This window comes from Clinocottus analis, unplaced genomic scaffold (genome assembly GCF_023055335.1).
Source record: "Clinocottus analis isolate CAN_PGR_092001 unplaced genomic scaffold, fCliAna1.0.p SCAF_12, whole genome shotgun sequence".
Taxonomy (NCBI): domain Eukaryota; kingdom Metazoa; phylum Chordata; class Actinopteri; order Perciformes; family Cottidae; genus Clinocottus; species Clinocottus analis.
Genome location: NW_027175843.1, coordinates 1,500,425 through 1,526,733, shown reverse-complemented (window position 1 = coordinate 1,526,733; position 26,309 = coordinate 1,500,425). Strand labels below are relative to the sequence as shown.

Below are 26,309 nucleotides of genomic sequence, written 5' to 3'. Positions count from 1 at the left end.
GAGCCGAGTCTGTGGGCTACGTCCGGGTGAGTGAGACTCTCAGAGGACGACTCAAACGAAGCTACACTATTGGATGACGGCTGCCGAGCCGTCACATGCGGCATCACATAGTTAAAAGCGTGTTTTAAAGGTTAAACGCGAATAATGCACAAGTTTGCTTTAAAAACATTGTGTTTTTTGGATGATTAAATCTTTTTTTTGTGCAACCAGTGAGCAAAAGCGACCATATTTGTACAGCGGAGGAACACATGTATTAAAGACTTCCAATACTTGTCTATGTTGAGACACCAAAATAACACGAAACCAACGAAAACGCAGGAATGGCTTCATGCACATTTCCAGTTGTTTGACTCTCTCCACGTTTTCTGAAGCAAAGCGTTGACGCGCTTTGGATGTGCGTCTACTGGCACGGGTCGGATTCTCCATGCAGACAACCGACTGGTGTCGGGAGAGCAACGTTCCTTCATGGAGCATCACAGTCAGGACTTTGGCCACTTCTTTCCGTCTGCATGATGCGTTCAGAAAGCAGCACGCGCATCACTTCTCATGAGTCACATTACACATCACTCCGCACTCCGGGCGGTGTGTGTTCCACTTTATATAATGCAGAGCATTTCCTTAGAAGTTCACAAATATATAAGTATGTTGTGTACACACACACACACACACACACACACACACACACACACACACACACACACACACAGGTTTTTGTGCAGGCTAAATAACAGAAAAGCCAGATTGCTGATAACGTGGCTCCTTTGCGACAATAGGGAATAAAAATTTGGATGACCACCGAACCAGATTCATAACTGCAGCTTGACCACTGCGGCAAAAGGAAGCTGTATTAAGTGCATGCACACACACACACACACACACACACACACACAATTAAAACTACTTCTGTTCTGTGATCACTGTGTGAAATGAGCACGCCGGTACTTTAATTGTAGAAACCACGGGAGCATTCAAATATATTTGTTGGTTTCTTCAACTCGTACTTCTAGTTTCTGCGGCATAAAAAAATACACACACACACACACACACACCTCCTTTTGGGACATTTAATACAGTCCTGTATTCGGGTTTAATTAGCAGCGCTGCATACAAATTAAGTGAACTGCAGCTGTGCTTATTTACATCATCAGTCCCACAACTATAAATACCCTGCTGAACTGGAGACGTGGCGGCGTGAAAAACTGCAGCCGTGATTTGTGATTGCAGAATCAACCCCCCCCCCTCCCCCTCCCGATATCCCACGATGCACCGCAGCCGCGTGACGTTTTTTAAACCGCGGTTCGATTCGTTCGGGGCGAGGCCGAGCACGACAGCGATGCTCGGCCTCAACAGACCTCAGAGCCGTTATAACCACTATCACGTCCATGAACCCTCATAACTACAGAACCTCAGACTCGTCGTTTCCTTGAGGATCAAAGTGAATCCAGTTTCAGCAAAAATGGAAACGCTAATTGCACATTTTTAATGGTGCAAATTGGATGAACGTAAACAGCTAAAACTAAGCTAACGAGCTAACTTACTGACTTCATGGCAGCACATTACTTCCTGTCATATCACCCTCCAAAATATGAACATTATGAGAACCATCTAGATTAAATGATCCCCTACAGAGAGAAAAGGAAAAAAAGGATTTGACAATATTCATTGATCTGAACAACCTTTTTAATTATTTGTTTTGAACGGAGGCCCAGAAGTGTCAGACATTGAATATCCTGCTTTTGAGGAGGTGGTCTCAGTTTGCTCCCATAACCAGGTCTGCTTTGCATCCTGGGATGCGAGCGAGTGAAATCAATACCTTCCAGCAGCTCGACAGAGTCGAGGCCTGACCCGGATGAGCGACAAAGTACAGCTCCTTGTTGTTTTTCCTCTCAACTCATTTGAATTAGACAAAACGTTCACGTTGAACGGGCAATACTTTGTGTTTAACGTCCCCGACCTTTCAAAGCAGCCGTACTCGTGTCGTGTGAAATGAAGACACGCGCAACCGCGGACGCAAACGCGGACGCAAACACGGACGCAAACACGCGGGTTTCAGGGTGCGAGGAAACAAACGGCTGCCGTGTGACTCTTCGCACTCGGGGGTTTCAATCTGTGAAATATAAAAATAATCAATCACCTCGCGATAGCCGGCTCGCTGATGACACCGGACATATAACTGTCACTACGCAATCAATCAAAAGCTTTTGTCTTGGAGTTTATGACGGCTCCAATGAAAGGGTCATGACTGAGTGCAGAAGTGAGGCTTTAAGAGGGGGGGAGTGGGGCTACACACACACACACACACAACTACCCACAATCCCATTTATCTCTGCCGCAGAGCGATCAAACGGTGGCCTCATAAATCATAAAAGCGGTCACTGTCCGAGGCTCCCGTCAGCGGCCCGCAAGACTACAAACGAGCGGAAGGGAAATTAATATTATAAGAGTCACTGAGCCGCGGGCACGAGTCCAACCTCAGCCAGCGTCACCCAGGATACATATTTCATACCTCTGTGGTCGTTACGACGGAGCCGTTCTCCATACGGACGTGTGTCAGAGGTCTGGACCGACATGGCGGAGGTCTAAAGTGCAAATACAGAACTCTGTGTATTGACTTTGTGGAAGAGGGGCGGAGATCAATGTTTATCGATCGGAAACTTCCAGCATTTCAATATCTAATTAATCTAGGAATTAGTCGATGCGTCCATGACACACGCTTCACACGCCACTTTCCACCGTCTCCACTGAGAGGACGCCGCTCGGGAACACGGCCACGAACACGACCGTGACCTTTTAGCGGCGCCGTCCCGCCACGGCACAAATACGACGCCTTTCCTCGCCGTGTTTCGACGGAAAGGCGTCGGCTTGGACAAGCCAACGAGTATGATGGCGTCCTTATTTATACATCCTTATTTTGAGAAATTGCAATTTTGTAGCAATGTGTAGTGTATAAAGATACAATGTGCAATACTATTATCATATTATATCATATTTATTATAGCAATACTGTTATATATTTTATAATTTGTGCCTTTTTTAATTTATTTACCTTTAGTTTATTGTAATTATGTGTAAAAAGGAGCGAGCAAAATAAGCTTTTCATTGTATAGAATAACGGTTTTCTGTGCTTATGACAGTAAAAACATCTTTAATCTTTTTTAACAGCGCAGGCAGATATCAGAAATGTGTCCTCAAAACAACGACGATGCATCTTCAAAGATATCGCATCTTCATTTGTTCGGCAATAAATCCTCGTAACAGATTATTTAATATAAAAAAAAAAAAGGAATAAAATTGAAGAGCGGGGTTTCGTCCTTGCGTGAAGTCACAGCGTTGAACTATTGAAGCGGTGACGCACGGAGGAGACGGGAGGAAACACGATGAGTGAGGCCGGCCCGAGGCGCAGATTAGGCTCCAGCGCCGCGCCCTTGAGATCCGCATCAGGAGTCATCCTCCTTGTGAAAAGGTCACGGCGAACCCTCAGCGGGTTAGAGCCCAGCCACGAAGACAAGGTCAAACAGAGGGCGCGTGGCTTTTGCTCAACTGTAGCCACAAACTTAATTCAAACGGACTTTTGCATATTGTATGTTTGACTTGCAGCGCGAGTGTGAAGTTTAATTTGTAAACCGTGCGCAGCGCACAGAACGGTGAGATTCAGTGAATCAATGACGGCACTTCAATACATGAAAACACAAACTAACACATCTATTAGGGCGCAGAGATCCATCGGTATGGATCGGCGTATCGATCCAATACCATCGATGCAAAGTGATCACGATAAACAATGTGCATCAGCAATTTTTGATGCTGCGTCATCATTAATTCTCGTTGCGTGTCAATTCAAACCTGGTTGCATTAGCTTTCCCACACGGTAATCAACAGGGATTGTTTAGTTTTTCCAATTGCATCACTTAAGGTGGACTGACCTTTAAGGTGGACCAGCTGTACATATTTCAGAGACAAAATCTATTACTGAAAAAAGTATTTGTTTTATTTTTATGGTTGAGAATTGTGAAAAATATTCCAGCTGATGTTTGTAAGTTGATTTTAATGCGACAAATTGTAGTTAATAGGTGTGAAATAGCAAATATTGTATTATTGTTCAAATAATCACATTTTAATGTCATTATTACATTTAGGAGTATGTATGCCGACGAGATCTACTGATCAGAATACTAACATGTACTTAAAACTTTTGAGTTCGCACATAACCCTGTATTAATTACTTGTTGGTAGTTGAGGGAGGAAAAACTAAAAAATTAAACATTACTCCTTAAAACACTGGAAAAGGTTGTTATTCATCCAAATGTCTGCAACTTTTCAGGCGGAGGAGAAGAGCGTCGGTCCATCGTTTCAACTCCAGATGAAGGCTCCGTCTTCACATCTCCAGATGACGTGCAGCAGCATCCAGTCGGCCCGTCGGAGGCGAACATGAAACGGTGAAACTCCCGCAGCGCCGGCGACGGATAACATGGCAGCATCTGAGAGGCAACAACTAGAAGTTGGGAATTAACGAGCACCGAGATCCAAATTAATTTTCAGCCGGCGCCGACCGCATCGTCACACCTTCGGAGGAACTAACAAGCGCTGGTGTTCTTGTCTTTGTGTCCGCGGGCTGGTTTTAGCTGACCTCAGCGGTTTCAACGGGGACGATCGCTGCTGCACGCGTGTGTGTGTGTGTGTGTGTGTGTGTGTGTGAGTGGACAGATGCAGGTGGTAGAAGATGCTGAAACGGTCCAACTCGCTCCTGCTCGCTTCATTTGATTCATGGGTCGTGAGGGTAGTTGTGTGTGTGCAGACTGCAGCGCCTTGTTGTCAAAGCCAACGTGTACAACGCAACTTGGATTCAGCGCTCGTGAGAAGGAAACGGAGACTTCAGTCCTCACGCGACCCCGCGTCGGGTTCGGGCCGCGCCGCCTCGTTCCAGACGTCCGCATCACTGTGGTGATCTCTGATTCATGACGGCAACTGAAGCGGGTCTGCGGTTCTGTTTTTCACTTCAAGCTCGTCGTGATTGTGAGCGACTTCAGCCTCCGGGCTCGCACCACCGGGCTCGCACCACCGGGCTGTCCAACAGCTCCATCCACCAGGAAGCTGAACTCTTCATGTTGGACAGAAGAGAAACTTGCGTTTAATCTTCTGTATGTTTGCACATATGAAACTGACTTTGATGTACATCAAAGAAAAATAGTGACAGAAAAAAATGGGCATAAAATTGGCGCGTGACATTTTTTTAATTTATGGATCTTTGCAGTCGGTATCTCAACTTGGTAGATAACATTTTAAAAAGCAGAAGATGGACAGGTTCCTCCCTCCTGACGGGTAAAACAAACGCTCCTCAACAGAAACATCGACGAGACCCAGCTGATAAAATATTAAATGGATATCCAATCTGACCATCAAGCTATTGCTTGTGAACATTTAATAAGTAACGATTATACGATGGGTCGTCCTTCAAATCAGAGGATCGGTGGTTCGATCCCCGGCTCGTCTTGCCCTCGTCCACGTGTCCTTGAGCAAGACACTCAACCCTAAACTGCTCATGTAGCATCGCAGCTCCTCTCATCAGAGGGTGAATGATGTCATGAAGTCTTAAAGGGAGGAGGAGCTGCGAGGAGCTCGACTCTCCGCATGCAGCGCTGGATGAGCTGGATATCAGCTGCAGATTAATTCAAAATATTCTGGAGGGATTACCCCGTTCTTGGCCCAGCCAACTCCAGACAGTCGAGCGTGCCGGGGACGGTGTCCCATCAGGATCAACTTCTACGTCTGAGAGCTCGCACGCAGCCAGCGTGAGGATCAGGGACGTTTCAAATGAATTAAAAACATTCCCATTTATTACCTACTTAGATGTAAGAGATGTACTTAGAAAAAACTAAAAAAGGAATTAAAAGATGTATTTCTAGTGTACGAGATAAATGGAACAACGCAAAAATCAACAGTGAACTCATTTTTGGCTTTCATAAGGATTATTTATAAAACTATATTTGAGAGTTACAGGTGTGATGAAATGTATATGTATTTTATTTTCTCTATATTTCAAATTAATTATCTGATTTAATTGATAATAATTTAGGATAGGAATATAAACATTTTTTGCTTGTACCTTTTCAGTCTGTTTTTGTATATTTTATAGAATAATATTGTGTTGTATGATGATGATTGACTAAATAAAACAAGATTCTTTAAAATCTGTATCGCGTCCCGGTTGTTTTGGTGAGGGACAGAAATGCGTTGCTTTTAAGACGTGAACCTTTTGCCAGACAAGCGTTTGGCAAAACGAAGAGAGGAAAAATACTAAAAACACGGTTCAATAAGTCATCTGTGAGCATTGCAGCGGCTCAGAACCAAAGCCCTCTCAGTAATATTCAGTAATCAAAGCTCTCTGCTCAGTAGCAGTTAGTCCCAACCAGTGTTTGGAAAATCCTCAAGTGCTTGTTTGCCTCATGCAGACTCTTAAGTGCCAAAGCTAGCTCTGATTTACTCGTAGCGAGAACCATAATTTGCGGTTCTCACAGCCCTGAGAGACGCTGCTGCAGCGACACTCGATACTCAATGACACAAACCAAGGCCCTCAAAAGTTTATTTATTTATTTTCCTCGACTTCCAAAAGGAAAGTGGCCTTCAAATCTCTGGAAGGCCGGTTGTACAGTCGAGGGGATGAGAACCCTCGGACAGGACCTTGTGGATCGGTACATAAAACCTGTGAAGCCTCGCTGGTCTGTCTTCTTGACCTCCTCCTCCTCCTCCTCCTCTTCTTCTTTATGAATTAAACTAAATGAAACGCCCACCAACACAGATTCAGTTCCAGAGCGACTTCCTACCCGTGAAGCCGTTCGTTTGGAGTTTGGAGCGAAGGGGAGAAACATACGCAGAAGCAAAGCATACATGATTTATGAACGTACCTGCCAAGCATCTGCATTTTTTATGGCTTTTACGTGGGCACCGTGTTCAGGCGTCCAGGTGCACGTTATGTTTGCTGAAGAGGAGAAATGTTGCAGCGTTTTTTGGGGTGGAGGTCCTCTGGATTAACTGACCCACGGTGGCAATTTGTTGGATTGGATTAAAAAAACACACACATTTGCATCGTGTCCCCTTGACTTTGTACATCGTCTTGATTTACGATCCGTACGAAACAACAACATGAAAAGGAATGAAAAGCTCACCCTTTCATTTCAGTTGTCAACAGTAAAAAGAGAAGCGTGCCTTTAAATTACGGCGTCGGTGAGGGGCTGTCTGTCTTTGCACGCCATCATCCATCTACAACTGGATCAAAAGCTTTTTTTCTTTTATATAACCTTGAAGGGGGGATTCCCCCCGCGCTGGCTTCTCCTGATAGCCGGTTAGAGTAGAAAGAAACGGTGCAAGACGTATGTAACGTATGCCGACTGCACCCAGAATGCAACATGTCTGCTTCTTGTTCGTGCTCCTCCTCACAGTGAATGAAACCGCTCTCGCCTCATCACCAACTTTCAATGGCGCCGCCGCCGCTGACCCAACCTGGGCCTTTCATGGCGCGCGGTCCTTCAGAGGAGGAAGTTTCAATAAAAGCTTCAAGCTGCCGCCGCTGTTCATCACGACGTGAGAACACGCACAAGGAACGGCCATGGGGCTCAACATGTTGCGCAATACTCTTATGCACATTTTACATATTGTGCAATACTCTTATACACATTTTACTTATTGTGCATTACTCTTATGCACATTTTACTTATTGTGCATTACTCTTATACACATTTTTACTTATTGTGCAATACTCTTATGCACATTTTACTCATTGTGCAATACTTTTATACACATTTTACTTATTGTGCAATACTTTTATACACATTTTACTTATTGTGCATTACTCTTATACACATTTTACTTATTGTGCATTACTCGTATGCACATTTTACTTATTGTGCAATACTCTTATGCACATTTTACTTATTGTGCAATACTCTTATACACATTTTACTTATTGTGCAATACTTTTATACACATTTTTACTTATTGTGCAATACTTTTGCTTATTTTTACTTCCATCTGTATATTTAATATTCTTCTTACTGTTTAGTTGTTTTTTTATTTTGTTTATACTGTTTATTAATATTACTTGATCTTCATCTTTATTCATTGTGAGGGATGCTGCTGTAATCCTGTGATTTCCTCACTGAGGGACTAATAAAGGATTATCTTATTTTATTGTACATGCCTCTATGGCTTTTGCACACATCTTCAGTTGTGTTGTGCAACTTTACTTCTTCACAAATTAGCCTTTTTTGTGTGTTAACGGCAGAGAACAAGGTTGAGCTCTCTCTGTGTTAGAGCTTCACTTATTTGTGAGTAACTATTAATCCGTCCTGGTGTGTTTGGGTCTAATCTGAGCTCTCGTTCCATGTTTTGATTCCTTCCATTTGTTCCTTTAGTGGATTTTTTGGGTTGCGTGTTCTCTTGCCAGTACCCCGTGTGGACATATGGTGAAACTATGTGTTCTTATCTTTTATTCACGGCATCAAAACATCAACCATCTGTCAATCAAACTATTGCCAAAAGCCAGTCGGTCGAGAGGAGAGCGTGAACATCTATTCCACCGAGAAAAGGAAAAAAATCCTGCAGAGCCGTTCTTCTTGCTTAAGAAATACTTTCCAGCTCGGACAGAACCGACGCTGTTGAATCTCTACGCCGACCCCAGATATTATAAATGAAACCAGCATTTAAACAAACAAATATGAATAAAACACTTGTTTTTTTGATCTATCAGTGTTTTCAATTAATTACCGAGACTCTGGCGGCCCGCCAACGTGTATTTTCCTTAAATATCCACTTCATAAACACTGTTACTGGGATGAATTCATATCGTCTGAAGAAAGGGAGAAAAAGGCTGTGCGAATATGAAAATAGCTTACGTACAGACGCTACAACTTGCATACTGACACCTCGCCATAAACCTGTCACCACACACACACACACACACACACCTTAGAGCAGTGCCAAGACTTCAGACGTTCATACACATTTTTTTTTCCTACAATTTCCTCTGACGATGAGCACGGCGTTGGGCGGTTTCCAAGCAATGAGTGGCGCTACCACAGGAGCTCAGGAGCAGTCAAGTGTTGGGAAAACGGTGACATCACGTGTACGCCACACCTTTGTCCTGCGGGGAAAATGTCCGTAGTCAGTGTGTGTGTGTGTGTGTGTGTGTGTGTGTGTGTGTGGGTGGGTGGTGGGGCAGTGGCAGTTTATGAGCATGTGTATAATCCAGCCAGTCCCGGCATTAAATGAGGGAGCAGCGCCTGCGAGAAGGAACATTTCATACTTAGAGCGATCGCATCCATCAGCTTTTTTTTTTTTTTTGGAACCCCTCAGCTTATTTCTTCCCCCCCCCCCCTCAACCCTCGTCCCTGTGGCACACTGACTTTACCCTTCAACGAATACACCCGGTGGGAAAGATAGTTTTGACTTGGAGGACGAAGACGCTGCCTGGCATCGGGCATATGCATCAGCAGACCTGACAGTGTGACAGGGAGGAAACTCCACACTCGCAAGGTCACGCTGGAGGACGAGGAGAGAGGGAGAGGATCACGAACAGAGTGATGGGGTGGGCAACCGGAATGGAGACTGACAAAAGGGGAAGAGAGAGGGGTAGACTGGTGGGAGAGGGAGCGGGAATCAACCAAACTGTGCCGTCAGCATCCCCCATGGCCAGGAGGGAGCGTCAAGTGAGTTGACGTGGGACGCCTCGTCTCTTCCCTTTCCATGTCTCCCTTTTGTCTTTCTCTCTCGTCCATATGGCAGATTCCACCTCTTCCCCTCCCCCTGCCCTGCTGCGCACTCTATTGAAATGGCCTCTCTCCCACACACACACACACACACACACACACACACACACACACACACACACAGACCCACGCTTGCTTGCACAAGCATCCCACATCCTCTGAGCCACGTCTTATTTACGGTTCGATTACGGCCCTCCAGGACGGACAACCTCCTCCTCCTCCTCCTCCTCCTCCTCCTCCTCCTCCTCCTCCTCCTCCTCCTCCTCCTCCTCCTCCTCCTGCTCCCTTCCTCATCCCTCCTCCCTCCCAGATGTTGTTCAAATGATTGAGGGAAAACCTGCTTTGTCCACCGGGGTCATAAATTATTTTTTTTTTAAATAACAGCTGTGGCGAATGCAGCACGGAAAAAACTGCAGCGGGATCACCGCGACGCTGGAGGAAGAGGAGGAGGAGGAGGAGGAGATGAAGTCTGACATGCAGATATGACCCGTTGGCAAACGCAGCTATTTTTCTTAAAAACACACAGGAGCCTTGTTTTATTTGTTGTTGTTGTTTTTAAAGGTCGATAAGAAGAAAAAGAAAAAGCAGCTCAAACAGCACAAACCCTACAGTAAATACAGACAACAAATCCCTGTGCAGTATACACAAAGTTAAGAGCGGAGGGCTCTGCAGCAGGAGTACACACACCTCCGCAGAACAAGGTAATGAAGTGTGCGCCAATGATTGGACAGAACCCCTGGGAGGCGCAGCACTATCACTGCTACAGAGGTGAGTAATAGGGCTGCTACGTCTTCCTCTCCAAAAAACCACTAGCGCTGCCCGTCTGCCTGCTGACGCATGCCGCTGGAGTCTGCAGCTCGCTCGCTCTGCAGCCCGCGGCGAAACTGTTAGCGTGCAAAAAGCCCCTCGTGCGGAGGACACGAACGCCTCCTTGGGATCGGGGCCTCGTGCCGCGCTGCTCTGGGTGAATAATCAAGAGTTCACTGCACCGACTGTGGCCGTGCCATCGGGTCAGGGGGTTGTGCCATTGAGACGGCCATCATGTGAATGTGAGAAGTGTGTGTGTGCGTGTGCGTGTTCACAGCTTTTGAGCAGTTATCCAATTGTCAACGCTATTTTCAGTCACATAGAACGCACACGACCCGTCCGGTTCCCTTCCAGGATCAATGTTCTCTCCGTCAACCGCGACGCTAAACATTAGCGCATTTAGCCGCTAGCTGCCGCCAGAGTTTGCGCATTTATCCGCTAGCTGGCGCCAACGTTAGCGCATTTAGCCGTTGGCTGCTGCCAACGTTAGCGCATTTATCCGCTAGCTGGCGCCAACGTTAGCGCATTTAGCCGTTCGCTGCTGCCAACGTTAGCGCATTTAGCCGCTAGCTGGCGCCAACGTTAGCGCATTTAGCCGTTCGCTGCTGCCAACGTTAGCGCATTTAGCTGCTAGCTGCCCCTCAAGGACGTTGCGGCTGATTAGTTGATTAGTTTTAAAGCAAAATACCTTCAATTGGTTCAAATTAGTGTTTTCATATCATATCAAGCATCTTTAGACTGAGAAGATTCAAAACTACCTTAAAGATATCAATAACTGATATATGGACTACTTTTTTAATCGCGTATTCACAACTTACGGAAGAGCAAGGAAGCCTGTGCATATTCACATTTGGCAAACCTCGAGCCAGTGTATTCACAGGAATCTTTGCTTTAAAAAAAAGTGTTTTAATCTTTGTCAATTAACTCTATATTTATCGTCTAATAGACAGACTGTGCATTGAAGGCGTCAGGGCCCGACCTCTCATCGGTATCGGTGCAAGTAGAGTTTAAAAATGTGAAAAAGCCACTCATAGCACAAAGCTTTGTGGAGTCACATGAGAACGCTCTGCCACAACATTTGGGATTTTTGCATCTTAATTCTACCGCTTCTCTCTCTTATTTTTTTTAACAAAACCATTTAAGCAACAGAGGAATATCCGTAACAGAAACTCCCCGCTACGGCTTTGACCCGTGCTCGCTTAAGTAATAGCTGTTTATAATACTACCGAGACAAGCGGCTCAGTAAGCTGCCAAAACTGTAATTTAAATGGAAGTGTAAAGAGAAGCAGTCGATCTGCCCCGTCGCTCCCAAACAAACTGGAGTGTTACTGAAAGTGTTGTTCCCGGACCTTCAAGCGGCCCTCGCCGAGAAAAGGCAGCGTGACACTTCTTCTTCTGCATGCGTGTGCGTGTGTTTTTGCGCGTGTGTCATTGTTTGGGACCCGTCTGCCTGACAACACACTCTCCACTGTCCATTTAGGTCACGGGGTTGGGTTACGACACAGCTCAATAGTTCCACTTAATTGATAGACAATCATTCTGGTAAACGCAACTCGTCTGCAGTGGACAGTGAATTCAGCCCAGAGGTCTTTTGCACTCCGTTACTCATGCCACACAAATAAGGATTTACTCTAACTTTGATCATGAAGACGTTCTCGTTTGTTGTTTTTCCTTTCACAAAGCAGCACTTAGGGATGGAGAACTTTAAAAAAACACTTCAAAATGCGTGTTGTAAGTGGTGAAATGCTGTGAAACTTTCCTTTAATGCCGGTCTTCCAAAAAATGTCCGCCAGAACAAACCAATGAGAAGGCTCGCATGATGATGTCATCATTGCGGTCGCGTCCATCGCCGTCCTCACGTCGCTGCTCTGAGTTTCAACAGAAATAAATGTTTCATTGACCATATAAATAAATCTGAACTCGATCGGCGTCTAGAAATGAAAGTGAACACTTCCTGTAGATATTTCACAATAAAAGCCCGACCTAATGGATGGTTAGAATATTTTTTTGGAAGACAAATGAGACGTGACGACTTGCGCTGATGGACTTAACGACAACCGATACGCATTGTTGAGCATTAACATTATATTTAAAGCAATTAGCAATAAAAGCCTGTCTTAAATATACATTTAAAAGCCTGGTCGTCTCTGCTATTGAGGTAAATAAAGACTTTTGAGAATGAACGTTATTCACATGCACGTATTTAGCAAATTTTCTTAATATTTTTAAGAGCAACAGTCAAGCTGAAACTGTCGAGCATCCAAACACGTGTTAGATTGATTGCCAAAATATCCCATCAGTCCACCCTTGGACACTTGGGGACATCAATAAACAGCACCGACTCTGTGCTTGGAGCCCGTGGGACAGGAGTTTAATTTAATATTCACTCATACTCTCAAGGAGACTCCCGATTTTCACTTAAAAAAAACAAAAGCTGTGTGCAAGACGCACACAAAAGGACACACACACGCTGCGCGCGCGGTCTGGCTTAATCTCATGCTGCAACCTCAAGGTGTTGATGGGAATGTAAGCCTCTTAAAAGAAAGAAAAGCTGCTAATGAAGTTCGGCGCCGCGCGTTGGAAAAGTGTAAGAATCGGGCGGCGCTGAGAAGTCGCGCGTCCTAATTTAGGCTCATCTCTCATCGCCGCGCGGTCGGCGTGAGAGGCAGCGCGGCCTCGGGAGGGAAAAGTTCACAACCACGGGAGCGACGAGGTGCACGTGATGCGGCGACGGCGTGGAGGGACGCGTCACGGCAAACTGAGAAGCAGAAGCCGAACGGGGGAATAGAAATATTTAAAAAAAAACACAGGATGATTTGAGCGATTCATAAATAAAAATAGCGTTTTGTACTAAAGCTTTTTGCCGTTTGACTCACGGCGGCGAACTCCGATGAGGATCCCATGACCGCTTGTTCAGATGACAAGTCAAAAGGCTCAGGGCCGGAGTTGTACCGACAACCCAGCAAGCCCCCCCCCTGCCAAAAAAAAAAACAGCTGAAAAAGGCCACACCGGGAGTCTAACACACTGTAATTAGATCTCTATGAGAATTAATTCTTACACCAGAAGTTCGTTGTGACACGATTTGGATCAAAGCTTTGAAGGAGATTTAATTGATTACAAAAACTCACAAATTTGCATAACACGCAATAGAACATCACATCTCATTTTTTAATGCTCCTTTTGGAAAAGTGTGGAAGTATTTGAGACGGAGGTGGAGGGCCCGAACATTAGAAGCAAAATATGGAGACAACTAATGGATAAAAATGCTGCGTGGAAGCTGTTTGAGTGTTTTGTGAGAATAAATAAATAAAAAAACCAACCAGTAAAAGCCGAGGATCAGCTGACGAAGACGTTACATCCAGTCGCTGTGGTTTATTACCTCGAGGAAACCTCTCAGTGACAGATTGATTGTTGCTTGTTTTTTAGTGGAAAACACGACGATACATTTCTGTCAGAAGCCGTGCAAACCTCCGTTTCTTTTACTCGATACATAACGTGGTTCTGAGGAGTAAAATCCAAAAAAAAAAAGGCTCATTTTCATGATTTGTTTTTTTGCAGAGCAAATGACCTGCAACTTCAGGCGCTTAGAGACAGACAACAGAGAACATTCCTCTGTGGCGCACACAGACTTTCCACTCCTGAAAAAAAAAAAAAAACACACAGTCGCTATCTGTCGGAAATGCAGGCTGAGAAAAAAATTCCAGAAATTGAAAGTCCAAAGCATTTCTCGGAATGAAGGGTACATATATTAAAATGAGCACCGTGGCCGGGACAGCAAGTATTTATTTTGCATGGCATGGTGTCATTTTATTTTTTTTGGAGCGCTCCAGCTGTGACAGATCTCCCCATTTCCTGCCAGTGACTTACAGTGTGCGATCTTAAGCGTCTCCCAGGTGGCTAAACCTTTTCCGATTATACGGAGCATTTTGTCGAGAGATTTTCCTGAAAACCTTAAAACCGCAGCGTGGGCGTGTTTCACGGGATCGTTCCCTGGAAGCGCGCGGCGGCGCGTCGCTCCTGCAGCTTCTCTGCGAGCGCCGACACAAATTGCCCAGGGCCAGAACACATCCTGACCTGTTTTATAGAAACAAAAAGGGATCAAATTAAAATGTTCCCACTGAGTGAGCAGAGTACACAAATATGCCCCCATGGGCCGGCAGCACCTGCTACGCTCGGCTCCCGGCAAGCCCCCTTTCCTCTGAGTCGTGTTTAGATCCACTGAGACGTTTGAAAGCAGTGTGTGTTAAACGGTTTTAACCTAAAGTGTAACTTTCTAAATGTCTTGCGAACTAACCAGGTCACACTAGTTGGTGGGAATCACCAGAAGTGCCACGATACGATATTATCACGATACGATACTATCACGATACGATATTATCACGATACGATATCATCACAATATGATATCATCATGATACAATATTATCACAATACGATATCAACACGATACAATATCATCACAATGTGATATCATAGCGATGTAGTATTGTTACGATACGATATTATCACGATACAATATCATCACGATACAATATCATCACGATACGATATCATCACGATACGATATCATCACGATACAATATTATCACGATACAACATTATCACAAAATATGATTATTATGGCGATACAACATCATCGCGATACAACATTATCACGATATGATATTATCACAAAAATGATATTGCCACGATATAATATCATCACGGTGCAATATTATCGCGATATGATACTATCACAATATGATATTACCACGATATATTATTACGGTACTTAAGTCCCGCTACAATATTATTTCGATATATTAGCTTTTTTTCAACCACAAATTGTCCCCAAAGGAAAGCTTTGTCAACAAAAAATAAATTGATTTTACTATTTTAGGACTAAAAACGTTTAGAATTGATTAAATAAAAAAATCGATACTCGGCTTCTGTGTATCGATACAATATCGCCACGCAAAATATCGCGATACTATGCTGTATTGGGTATCGGCGACAATAAGAGCCGATCTATTTAATGTTAATAAACCGGATACATCGCACATTGAGAATTGTAATTCCTGTCTAACTTTACAAATCTGTTGCTACACCAGGTTCCCGAAGATACAAAGTTTTACACATCAGTTCATCTGTATCTACGTATTTCTTAGTTACATTTTAGTTTTACAAAGTTAGTAAAGCAATGTTACTCTCAAAGCGCTTCTTGGCAGTAGATTGGAGTAAATGTTTGTTCCCACATGAGCGTCGATGATGCGTACTTCACTCGCAGTGTTCATTCAGGGACTTCTAACGGGCCTTCAGGGAGTCCTCTACAAGCCCCGGCAGAGCCCAGAAAATACCATAACACAGCTTATCAACACCAATAATCGGGTCTAGAACTAAAACAGGTTTCGCTAAATTCTCAAACATCATGGCCATAACGATAAAAAAGGAAGCCGGCGGCTGGAAAGGCTGTTCTCTGGGCAGAAGGTATTGTCGGTTATTGGAGGAAGTCCATCGCCTTGAGTCGCCCCAGCACAGACCAAATGCAATCCACGGGCCAGATCTGAGCGCCGTTAACCCTTTCAGGGAGCGTGGAAGCGAGCGCGCCCAGGACGGCGCGCGAAGAAGCCCTCCATGTTTTCTAATCTTGCTCCTCCTTTTCCGTCTAAATATAGCCATATCACCAAGGGCTCCGTGCACAGCTCCATAGAACATGGAGGGTGAGAAGGAAACAGAGAAGGTTGATGAAGAGCATGACAAGGGCAACGCAAGCGGAGGAGGAGAAGGGCTGGCTTCATTGGTATAGATAGCATCTTTTTTTCAATTGAGGTGTTAATAGTTTTGGTTAGAGTTGTTTCAATATGAATACCATGATCAGAAAGGCCTCTGATGCTGCCTAAAATGCTGGATTTGGTATTTGCCAGTACTCGAGTCCACGCACCGATCTGATATCCAGATATTGTAAGATGCTTGAGCTCCTTCATGTTACAAAGGAACAACACATCAGTACATCCTGCCTGACCGCTGCTGCACATATGCAAACTAGTCCTACAAACTTGTAGTTAAACCGCCCATCGGCTGCTAACGCTAACCGTTAGCAGCCGATGGGCGGCACGGTCCTGCTTTGCTAAACGAGTTAGCTAACGTCCAGAGGTTTCGTTTAATTGCATCATGGTGCAAATAAAAACATTTAAAAAAGAAGAGTATTGGGCAAAAAGTAAATAGCATCATCACGATGTGTTCAAATGCAATCTTGGAAAATGTGGGTTTTATGGAGAAACTTGAGAAGTTTGAAGGAGATGTTTTTTTCACAGCAATATAAAAGATAGAGGGAATCATGACATGTTTTTTTAATGGGAAAATGTCAATAACCAGCAGCAAAGCGTAGCATTTCTGCCGATAAGTCGTCCAATCGACTGTGAGAGGCCTCGTCCCGCCCTTTGCACTCTCAATACGCGAGGGTGTGTATGTGTGTTTGTGCAGCATCGAGTGTACCGTTGCATTCACGCACTGACGCTAACCTGGTCTGGCGTATGCAGAAGTCCCTTCTCCGGTTTCCTCCAAAGAAACACACATCTTTAGTGAAAAGAAAGCAAAAAGCAAAAGCGAAAGACTGTTTTTGTTGTCTCCAAAGTCACGAAAGTGATACTTTATGCATTCAGGAGTGTGCCGCGAGGTCAACGTACATACCGCGTGAACAACGGCCACAACCAGCTCGCAGTGCGGTGACGGGGCTGTCGGGGCGGCATTGATGTGCCTCCCCCCCTCGGGGAAGTCCTGAATGTCTCACCCGCACGGGCCTGGGTCATGCCGCTTTATCCACACACACAAAACAAAACCTCGACCTCGCACCATCCTCACTCCATTGTCCAAAGTTGCAGCCTTTTGTCCTCCACTGAATTATGTTTAAATCACTCAAACAGACAGTCTGACATGCAGTAGCCCTTCATCGGGCTTCTGATTCTGCATCTCACGGTGAAAAAATGGCTTCAGCAGAAAGCCGGCGTCTGCTCGGCTTAGTGTGACATGAAGGTCTGATTTCCACGTGATCCACAAATGCGGAGTCCTTTTTTTTTCCCCCGTTTCATTTTGTTTTTTTGTTGGTCTGAATAGCAAGGTGCACTTAAAACATGGCATGCCTTGCAGGACAAGGGGAACTCAGAAGAAGAAAGGAGTTGCTTTCGGTTCACTTTGTACCGACAAATAGCGCGACGGCAGAAAAATGAGGCTCGCTGCAAAATGCAGCAGACTCTCAGCAGACAGAGCCCGAAACAAAAACTCGGTGCCTTTTCTTTTCTTTTTGAAGGTTTCCTACAATTTGTCTTCTGTAAGGGTTTCCGGAGCGGTCGGGGAAGTGGACGTACGGACAAACGCATTACACATCTCTTCTCTGTCGGACGGTCGAACACAATCTCCACAAGCTACTTTGTTCTCGCCGTCATTATATCTGTGCAATACACCGTAGATAAGTCCATGTCCTTGACCCTTTGCTTCCCCAGTGGTTATGTGGAACAGTTTTATTCAAATGAATGAAAAATAGAAACCAACCGCGGCTGCCTAACCGTCTCAGAATAACGCAAAAATGATGAGGCGCATCTTCAATATCCTGTTCACAACTGTGGCTACGCGGCTTTGACGCTAACGCACACAGACTGATATCCAATACCACCCGGCCCGCTCGTGCCTCTCCGAGGCTTCGACGCCGGTCCCGTTGCTTGTCGTTAGTGAGAGGAGCCTCGAGCAAACATCGTCTGTGACAGAACAGATATTTGACTTCATTTCACGAGAGTGGCCAGTTTTAAATCAGCCCGTGTTAAAACGTACTAATTTCAACCACGGCGTCTCCGCCTGCAGGAGCTGCCGTCGGTTACAGACCGGTTCATCTCATTTTTAAATGTAAATTTTCACGTTCGTGGGTCCCCTCCCGAGAGTGTGCTCACGTGTAAATAATAGAAATTAGTAATCGAATCACTCGTGGAGCCGAGCGAGCCACAGCGTTTTCCAAAATGAGAGAACGTTTCAGCGTCTGGACCCGACAGAAAACAGACGTCGAGACCGTGGCAATGCTGCCGACGTTGATGTTCATATACATATATGAAATTAGGAGACACTTTGAGTCTCTGGAAGAGACCCGGCTGAGCCGCTCTGACCCGTTAACGCCGGCAATAAAATAACAAAAAAGCAAGCGGTTCCGCGACACAAACGCACATAAGAGTTGTGTGACGTGTGAACGATGGCACGCGGCCCGCACTGACTTACACAGTGCTTTTCAAGCAGAGCAGAACAAAGCGCTTTACAAAGCCTCTCAAATCGCCCACACACACACACACACACACACACACACACACACACACAGCTGTCACTTCAGAACTCGCATAAATGAACAATAATAAGTTCAAATGTGATCAAAGCAAAAATGAGTTGGTGTTCATCTCCTGCCCTACTTTACGAGCACAAGTATCAGAACAGATTTGAAATCACTCCACAGTTGGTCCGACCACATTATGGTATGTCACCCAACACGAGGCAGCGGGTCTCAGCTGCGCTTTACATCCTCCCTTCCCTTAAGAGGTAGTTCATTCTCCCGTGTGTGTGTGTGTGTGTGTGTGTGTGTGTGTGTGTGTGTGTTGTGGGTGGAAAGGGAGGTGCAGATTGCGCCCACATGCTGTCCACACCTGAACTCTGATCTGAACTCGATGCAGGAGGGAGCTTCACCCGCGGCATGTGGTCGCGCTCGAGGACGCCAACGCGAGCGGGAGGTCCGAACCCCCGAGTGAAAGGTCTGCACAAAAAAATGACTTTGAAAAAGGGACGGACGCCGCCGCGGTCAGCGAACCCTCCGACACGCCTCTCTTTCAGAGCGGAAGCCATTTTTTGAAGGTCTACACTGATAACAGGTCATGAGCGACCCCCCCCCCCCCCCTTCCCTCCTCCCCCCGCCTCATGTGCATCCTGTCCTCTCTTAAAACCTTTTCTTTTTTGTTATTCTGGCGGCCGTTCGCTCCGATCTCCTGATAGTAGCCAAGTGAGGGTGAAGAAAACAGGAAGCGCGTTTCAGGAAAAAGCACACAGCACAAAGGATGAGCAGCTGGAAGCGACAACCGGCACGCGAGTGGCCACTGATAACGAGCACACGGGAAGTCAAGAGAGTCTGGTCAGTTTGACTTCCCCCCCCAAGGGAAATGGTTTCTTTTCCAAGCGCCGTCAGACTAAAAAAAGCGGGCCTTCCGCCTGTAATTAGAACATTGTTTAGCGCCACTGGAGGAGAAAAAACAAACAATAAACACACGTCCCTGAAGACGCCCGACTTGTTTTCCATCCAGCGCTTAAGGAACTGTGCCTGGCGCCTCGTATGAGCGAAGTGCAAGTCATCTGAGCTGGACTTGGTCCCGCCGACCTTAACAGAACACTCTAGACGCGCAAATATGTCGAGCAAGGCACTTGTTTGTGGAGGCCGCCGGGAGAGACTTTGTTTTGCGCTACCTGTGTGTTCAAATATTTTGGCTCGCGCACATGTTGGCCAGTCCAGCAGGCGCTCCTCTCGCCAAAAGGAACAATTTGCCTAAATGTGGTGCTTGGCAGGTATTCATTTGGTCCGGCAAAAAGAAACAAAAAAAAGATAAATTCCTGACAAAAACCCTAAACTCGGTGCTCTCGTCGCCGAGAAGGAAAAGCAAAACAGACATAGAAAACATGCGCCTTCTGGGAAGGTTGACTAGGAGTCCTGGAGGTCGTGTTAAGGTCATCGATCGTGGGGCTTTGTAGGACTACATTTGCAGAAAGCGAGCTAAAATACTCACATTAAAGTACCCAGCAGCTTATCCCTGCACCACAACTGCCCCAGCGGTCGTCTTCGAGTGTGTTTTTGCTCATCAGTACCCATCAGCCATCGCTTCATAGTTCCTCACCCCCGTGATGTGTTCATCGAGGGCTGCGCGAAGGTGGCGGCTCCCAATTTTAGTGGCCTCCAGTTATGCGTTACAGGAGCATTTTTTGTTTTTTTTAATAAAAAAGGGTGGAGTCCTCTGACGGGCAGCGTCAATTCATCAGCACAGATAGCAGCAGCAGCAGCAGAGCAGCAGCAGCAGCAGCAGCAGCAGCAGCAGCAGCAGCAGCAGCAGCAGCAGCAGCAGCAGCAGCAGCAGCAGCAGCAGCAGCTTCTGCACGGACACAGACACAGTGCAGCACCTCAGCTGCAAACAGCTTTCTTGGGAAGGCACGACGCAGCAAAGCTGAGTGAACTTTGCTCTCACACACACACACAAACACACACACACGGTCAGCGCTACACTCAGTGTCTGGTCTAAGCTGTTTTTTTCCCCCCTCTCTTTAAACTTGTCACCTCAGCAAGTGAGACTTCTGCAGCAGTTTCTGTAAAATATACACAGTAAGGCTTGGTTTATAGCCGGCCCCTTGGACTTAGTTTTGATCAGTATTTGCTAAGCCCCCCCCCCCCCCCCTCTCCCTCCTGTAACATGTATAGTTTTAGCTGACGACTCGCAACTGGATTTTGCGAAAAACCTCAATTACTCCCTTTAACTCGGCACATCAGCCAAATTGCTTTTCCCGCACAGCTGCGAGTGGACTCAATCACTCCGCATTATTTCTTGAAGAGTTTTGTCTGCCAAATGCTTCTCCTTCACGTTGCTTTTCTGCCACAACAAAAATAATCCTATACGATACTGCATTGTTTTGTTTTTTTAAAAAGAAGAAAAATATGTTTTTGTTGACTCGTCGCTAACTCAGAAGGCTCCAGAGCAAAACTTTGATATCGTCATTCATTATTATTCCAAACGGTCTTTCTTCAAGGAAGTGATGACACCAAACAAATCACACACGCAGACAACCAGTTCACGGTCAAGTGCAGTGTTTTCTCTTACTGAAACAACTCCATGTGGAACTGTGGGAGGTTTGCTTCAGGTCCAAATTATTGCTTCTACAATGACTGTAAATGATTTTCCACTTTTCAAGGAAAAAGAAAACAGGGAGCTCTGTCAACGTGCAGATTTAAAAAGTTGTATATCTGCCTTTGACTTGATTGCTGCCAGCAGCTCAGGGTGCCCCAGTGTGACACCAGAGGTGCAGTTGTTTATGTGACACCAATCACAGAGAAGATGTGTTTTCTCTCCCCTCCCGTATACATATCGTGTCAGCCGATAAGCAGGAGAGAAAATATATCCACACAGACGGAGCTCTGTGGTGCTCGCAGCGGAGAGTAGAGCTGGAAAGATTTACTGGGAACCTGGCCGCATGAGTCCGTCGGCTATCGGCCAGAGGGGAAAAAACATTTTTTTTCTTTCTTGAACTTGATGTTGCTGCATAAAATGACCTGTCGTGACCTCTAAAATAATCCCAGCCTCAGCCAAACTGCACAAAGTAGAGATCTAGGGCTGTTTGAGGATGTATGGCTTGGTACACTGACGTGTGCGCCAACCAATTGCTGGAAAATGCAAATCTTGTAGAAAACACTTGATATTAGAGACCAAAACCGTGCTTCAAAAGATGTTTAATCTGTAAGGTTTGACGTCTTAATACAGGGTCTTCGACTCCCCTTCGGACCAGCCTCTAGTGGTTGGTCTCTTTTCCACCATGCTTTTTCTTTTTGCTTCTACACTCCAAAAACTGGTGTCAGGTGACCACTTCTCCCCACGTGACGTGAACCTGCAACACTGCCAGATCATTTGCAGGTCTGGGGAAACTTCGCCCTCTGGATTCATCACTTGCAGGGATGTTACAGGTACAGCAAAAATATATATATATAAATATAAATCACATTTCAGCTTGTGAGTCCAAAGCAACAGGGGAATCAGTTAAAGTGTTGCACACTTCTTCTTCTTTTTTTGTATAATCCAGTTGTGACACTTTCTGGACGGGAGAAGAGACGCAGGTTTGCGCCGCACTGCGTGCGAGTGTGTGTATGTGTGTGTATGTGTGTGTGTGCATACACGTCACGCCAGCCCGGTGTCGTGCGATCGGCGGTGTTTATGCAAACGCGTGCGGCGGATCCGCGCACACCTGCATCCGCACTTTGACATGTTGCAGAGCAGCTAGCATGTAGCATCCACATGACCGCATCCACGCCGCGGATCGGAGGCGACGTGATGCGGTCTGGACCTTCCGCAGGCACCACTGACAGGGCAAAGCCGAGGTAAAGATGACAGCCACAAATCCCAATGTCGCGCTGCACAAACGCACACACACACACAGGCATTCACACATGCGGGGTAATACCGCACAGAGGGGAGAAGTACACGTTACGGTTGTTGAAATCCCGACCCGGCGAGCAGCCGCGTCCGCGCAGCGTAACATTACATAAACACAACCGGAACCCAAAACATATCAGCGACCCCGTCCGCCTCATCCTCCGCAGCCCCGAAATAACACGCCAGCAGCCTACTCACGGTTTTTAGTGCTGCAACGGAAAGTTCGGATTTCCGGACACGTTGGGGCTCTTCTCCGCCACTTCACTTCAAAACAAAGGTGGCCGTGTTCCTCCGTGTCGTCGCTGGCGTGAGAGGAGGAGGAGAAGAAAAAGAAGAAGAGGAAGACGGGGGGAACAAATGAACAGAGGGCTGAGGGATGTTGTACGGTCGCATGTACTGCAGTGTTCACAGCCTGCTGTCTGCGCTCTCCTTCGTCGCGGTGTTTCCTCGCGGGCGGTGACGCGGGCGGTGCACCAGCGCCGCCCAGCGGCGCGGAGTGGCGAAGAGCGGGAGCGACAGGTAAATGTACTCAGGGCTTTTTCTTTCTTTTTTTAATTAATCCAAAACATAATGAAACGGGGACCTTCCTATAAACAGTCTATGGAACCTACATTAATAATTTTAAACTCGTTAGATGACTGTTGCATGTTGTCATTAATCATTAAATATGTATTTCGGTTGAGAAGTATTTTAACAACTGAACCTTTTCCCCTTTCCTCTGCACTGACTTTTACCTTCATGACTCAAACAATCCCATGTTGGACATGACGTATAAAAAACATTCATAATAACTGCAGATAACTTGTCCATGAGCAAAAACTATATAAAAAGAAGGGTCGCAATATCACCAAACCCACGATTCCATTTGACTTTTAAATCAACTGTTTTTTATTTCGATTTTTTTTGCATTGATGGCAACGGCATCGTACAATTATGAAGTTGTGATGTGTTAAGCTCAACGGATAATTGGTTTCATGCAACGACAGCTCTTCTTTACAAAATAAATGTAACGCCCCATTTCCATCCATTCATTGTCAGCGGCTTATCCGGGGTCGGGTCGTGGTGGCAGCAGGCCGAGCCAGGCTTCCCTCTCACCTGCAACACTTTCCTGGGGGACCCTACTATGAGTACTGATGAGGCGTTCCAAGATATAATCCTTCCAGCGTGTCCTGGGTCTTCCCCGGGGCCTCCTACCAGTTGAAGTGTCTAGGAGGCACTATGTGGTCAAATTTAATAATCCATTTTATAAGTGATAACAATACCTGTTTTACAACAAAAATAAGATCCATCTGATGGCCGGAGGGTACTTTACAGCAGCACCATACATTTTTCAAAGTTTAAAGACTACAACCGGGGCCAGGCCTGTGAGCCTGGGGGCCCGAAGCAGGATGGTTGGTTGGCTTCACTTGAGCCTTTTTTTATTTAGCAGTCATTTAATACCAATGCAGTGTTTTGGTACAGGTTTAAAGATAATCTGATGATTCTACTGCTAATTAAATACACTCACTCATTGCATATTTATCTCCCTCTTTTTTTGTTGTGAAAATTTGAAAATGGTGTTAATTGTGTTTGTCCACTAGGCGGCAGCAAACCTGCAGGATTAAAACATCTTCTGTTGACCGATCCCTTTGTTGTTTGATTACACAGATGGTCCACAAGGTTCATATCATCATATCAAATCATCTCATCTGCTCTGAAGTCAGCATAAACCATCAATTCAAAAAAGATTGATGGTTTACACAAAGTAAATAGGCACTATAAATTCCTATTTACTTTGTTATAGGCATCTAGTGTTATTCTTCATGAAAAAAAACACACAAGTTAAAATGAGGAAATTAAATATTGTATTGTATGGATTAAAACATCTGAACAGTAATAACAGAATAGTTATTAGTAGTTGCACTTACTTAGACTAGAGGAAATGGGTCATAATTCCCTCTTTAATCTATATTTAGGTTGTTATATACTACAGTTAACGCAACATTTAACAAGATTGCATGTGAACATATAACAATGACACTATAATATATCTTTGCCTAATTGTAATTTTCACTGAACAGAGCCTGAACGCATCATAACGTTCTGCTTTGAGTATTCAGTTACTGTTTCACTGTTATATTCAGACTTGTCATTGAACTGTCTCTGTTTAATATCACACAGAAACTTGGCATGTCTCCTGATAGCCATGAGACTGAGGAGTCTGCAGGTTTCTGTCTGAAAGAACATGCAGTTCATTTGTTATCATATAACCATTTCTTGCAAACCGCTCTATGGGATGACGGGGGAAAGGTTCACGGTGAGGCCGGAGACGTCATGAGGTGCGGTCCTTTGAGAGATCGTAGATCGTCTTGGATATGCAATTATTGAAGTAACAGGTTGTATCTCTGTCTCTGCTCCTTCTTCGAAGAATAAATGTTCTTCTTTAATGATTTTACTCTGAGGTGTCGAGTGAATTTTTCTAACAGCGCAACAATAAAAAAATGTGTTGAGCGTCCTGAAAATTCTGTGCAAAATCACATGAAACAATGCATGGCTTGTGGTGGCTGTCATTTGTTGTTATTGGCAGACCGTTAAAGTAGCAAATTTTAATAGCTATCATTCCCCAAAATCGCCCTGTTGCGGAAGAAAACCTCCATGCATACGAACAGACGCACGCCACCCTCACTTGGAGTTGTCGTCAGCGACAGCATCTAACAAAAAGGGCCCATGCTAAAAGTCATTGAATCAGAAATATTTAATTTTTGATGGCATCATAAGGTGAGGGGGAGGAGGGGGGGGTCCCATCTGGAGGGTCCCCTGCCGGTCATGTCCTCCCCACTGCAGCTGCAGCCTCAAGCGGCGTCGATCAGCCGCGAGCAGCATCTCTCCAGCTGAATACGGATGGAATATCAGAGTCAGCCAAAACACTGAATCCTGGAGTGTCCCTGCAGGCCAGACCCTCCTCGCCGCAGCTGCAGCCTCTCGCCGGCTGAATACGGCTCTGCATCAAGTTGGCCAAAACAATGTAAAATGTACAATTATAAAAAAAATCTTGTCTGTGATGATCACTGTGCCATAAATGATTGGCCTAAAAAGACATGGCAGAATACATAATGGACCTCAAGCAATCCAAGCTTGGCATCCTAAAAACTTGCCATGGGGGTAATGCTGATTGAAAAAGAAGTACTAGAGGCAGACTTCACACTTCCACCTGGCAGCACAGCAGCAGGAGTGGGACCAGTTAAGAAACTAGGCTGAACTTCTGATGATATCGTTGTTTCCAACATTGCCGGTCAATACCAGGAGGAGGAAGAGGAGGAGGAGGAGGAGGAGGAGGGGTCGTTCACCTCCAAAGTACACTTTAGTTGTTTCAACTTGAACTGTCGAGACTCTATAAGATGCCAGAAATGCAGTTAAAACTGTTCAGTGGATCAAATGTTGCCTCCATGTTTTTGGGGCTGGAGTTTTCCTTTGCTATGATTTTTATCAAATTGTTTTGTAAAGTTCTTTCTTTCGTAATACACTTCTTCCAACTTTCAAGCCGTTCACTTTAATGCAGCTACCAAACAGATGGTACTG

At 45.4% G+C, this 26,309-nt stretch overlaps 1 protein-coding gene across 2 annotated transcripts in view; it reads right to left on the bottom strand.

Annotated features, from left to right (window-relative positions):
* The window catches only part of adarb1b (adenosine deaminase RNA specific B1b), a 93,573-nt gene extending 70,410 nt beyond the window's left edge, over positions 1–23,163 (bottom strand). For both annotated transcript variants that reach the window (XM_068571784.1, XM_068571783.1), the window contains exon 1: positions 22,950–23,163. The gene's annotated coding sequence lies outside the window, so the exon portion shown is untranslated. The remainder of the gene's footprint in view (positions 1–22,949) is intronic.
* Between the last annotated feature and the right edge of the window lie 3,146 nt (positions 23,164–26,309).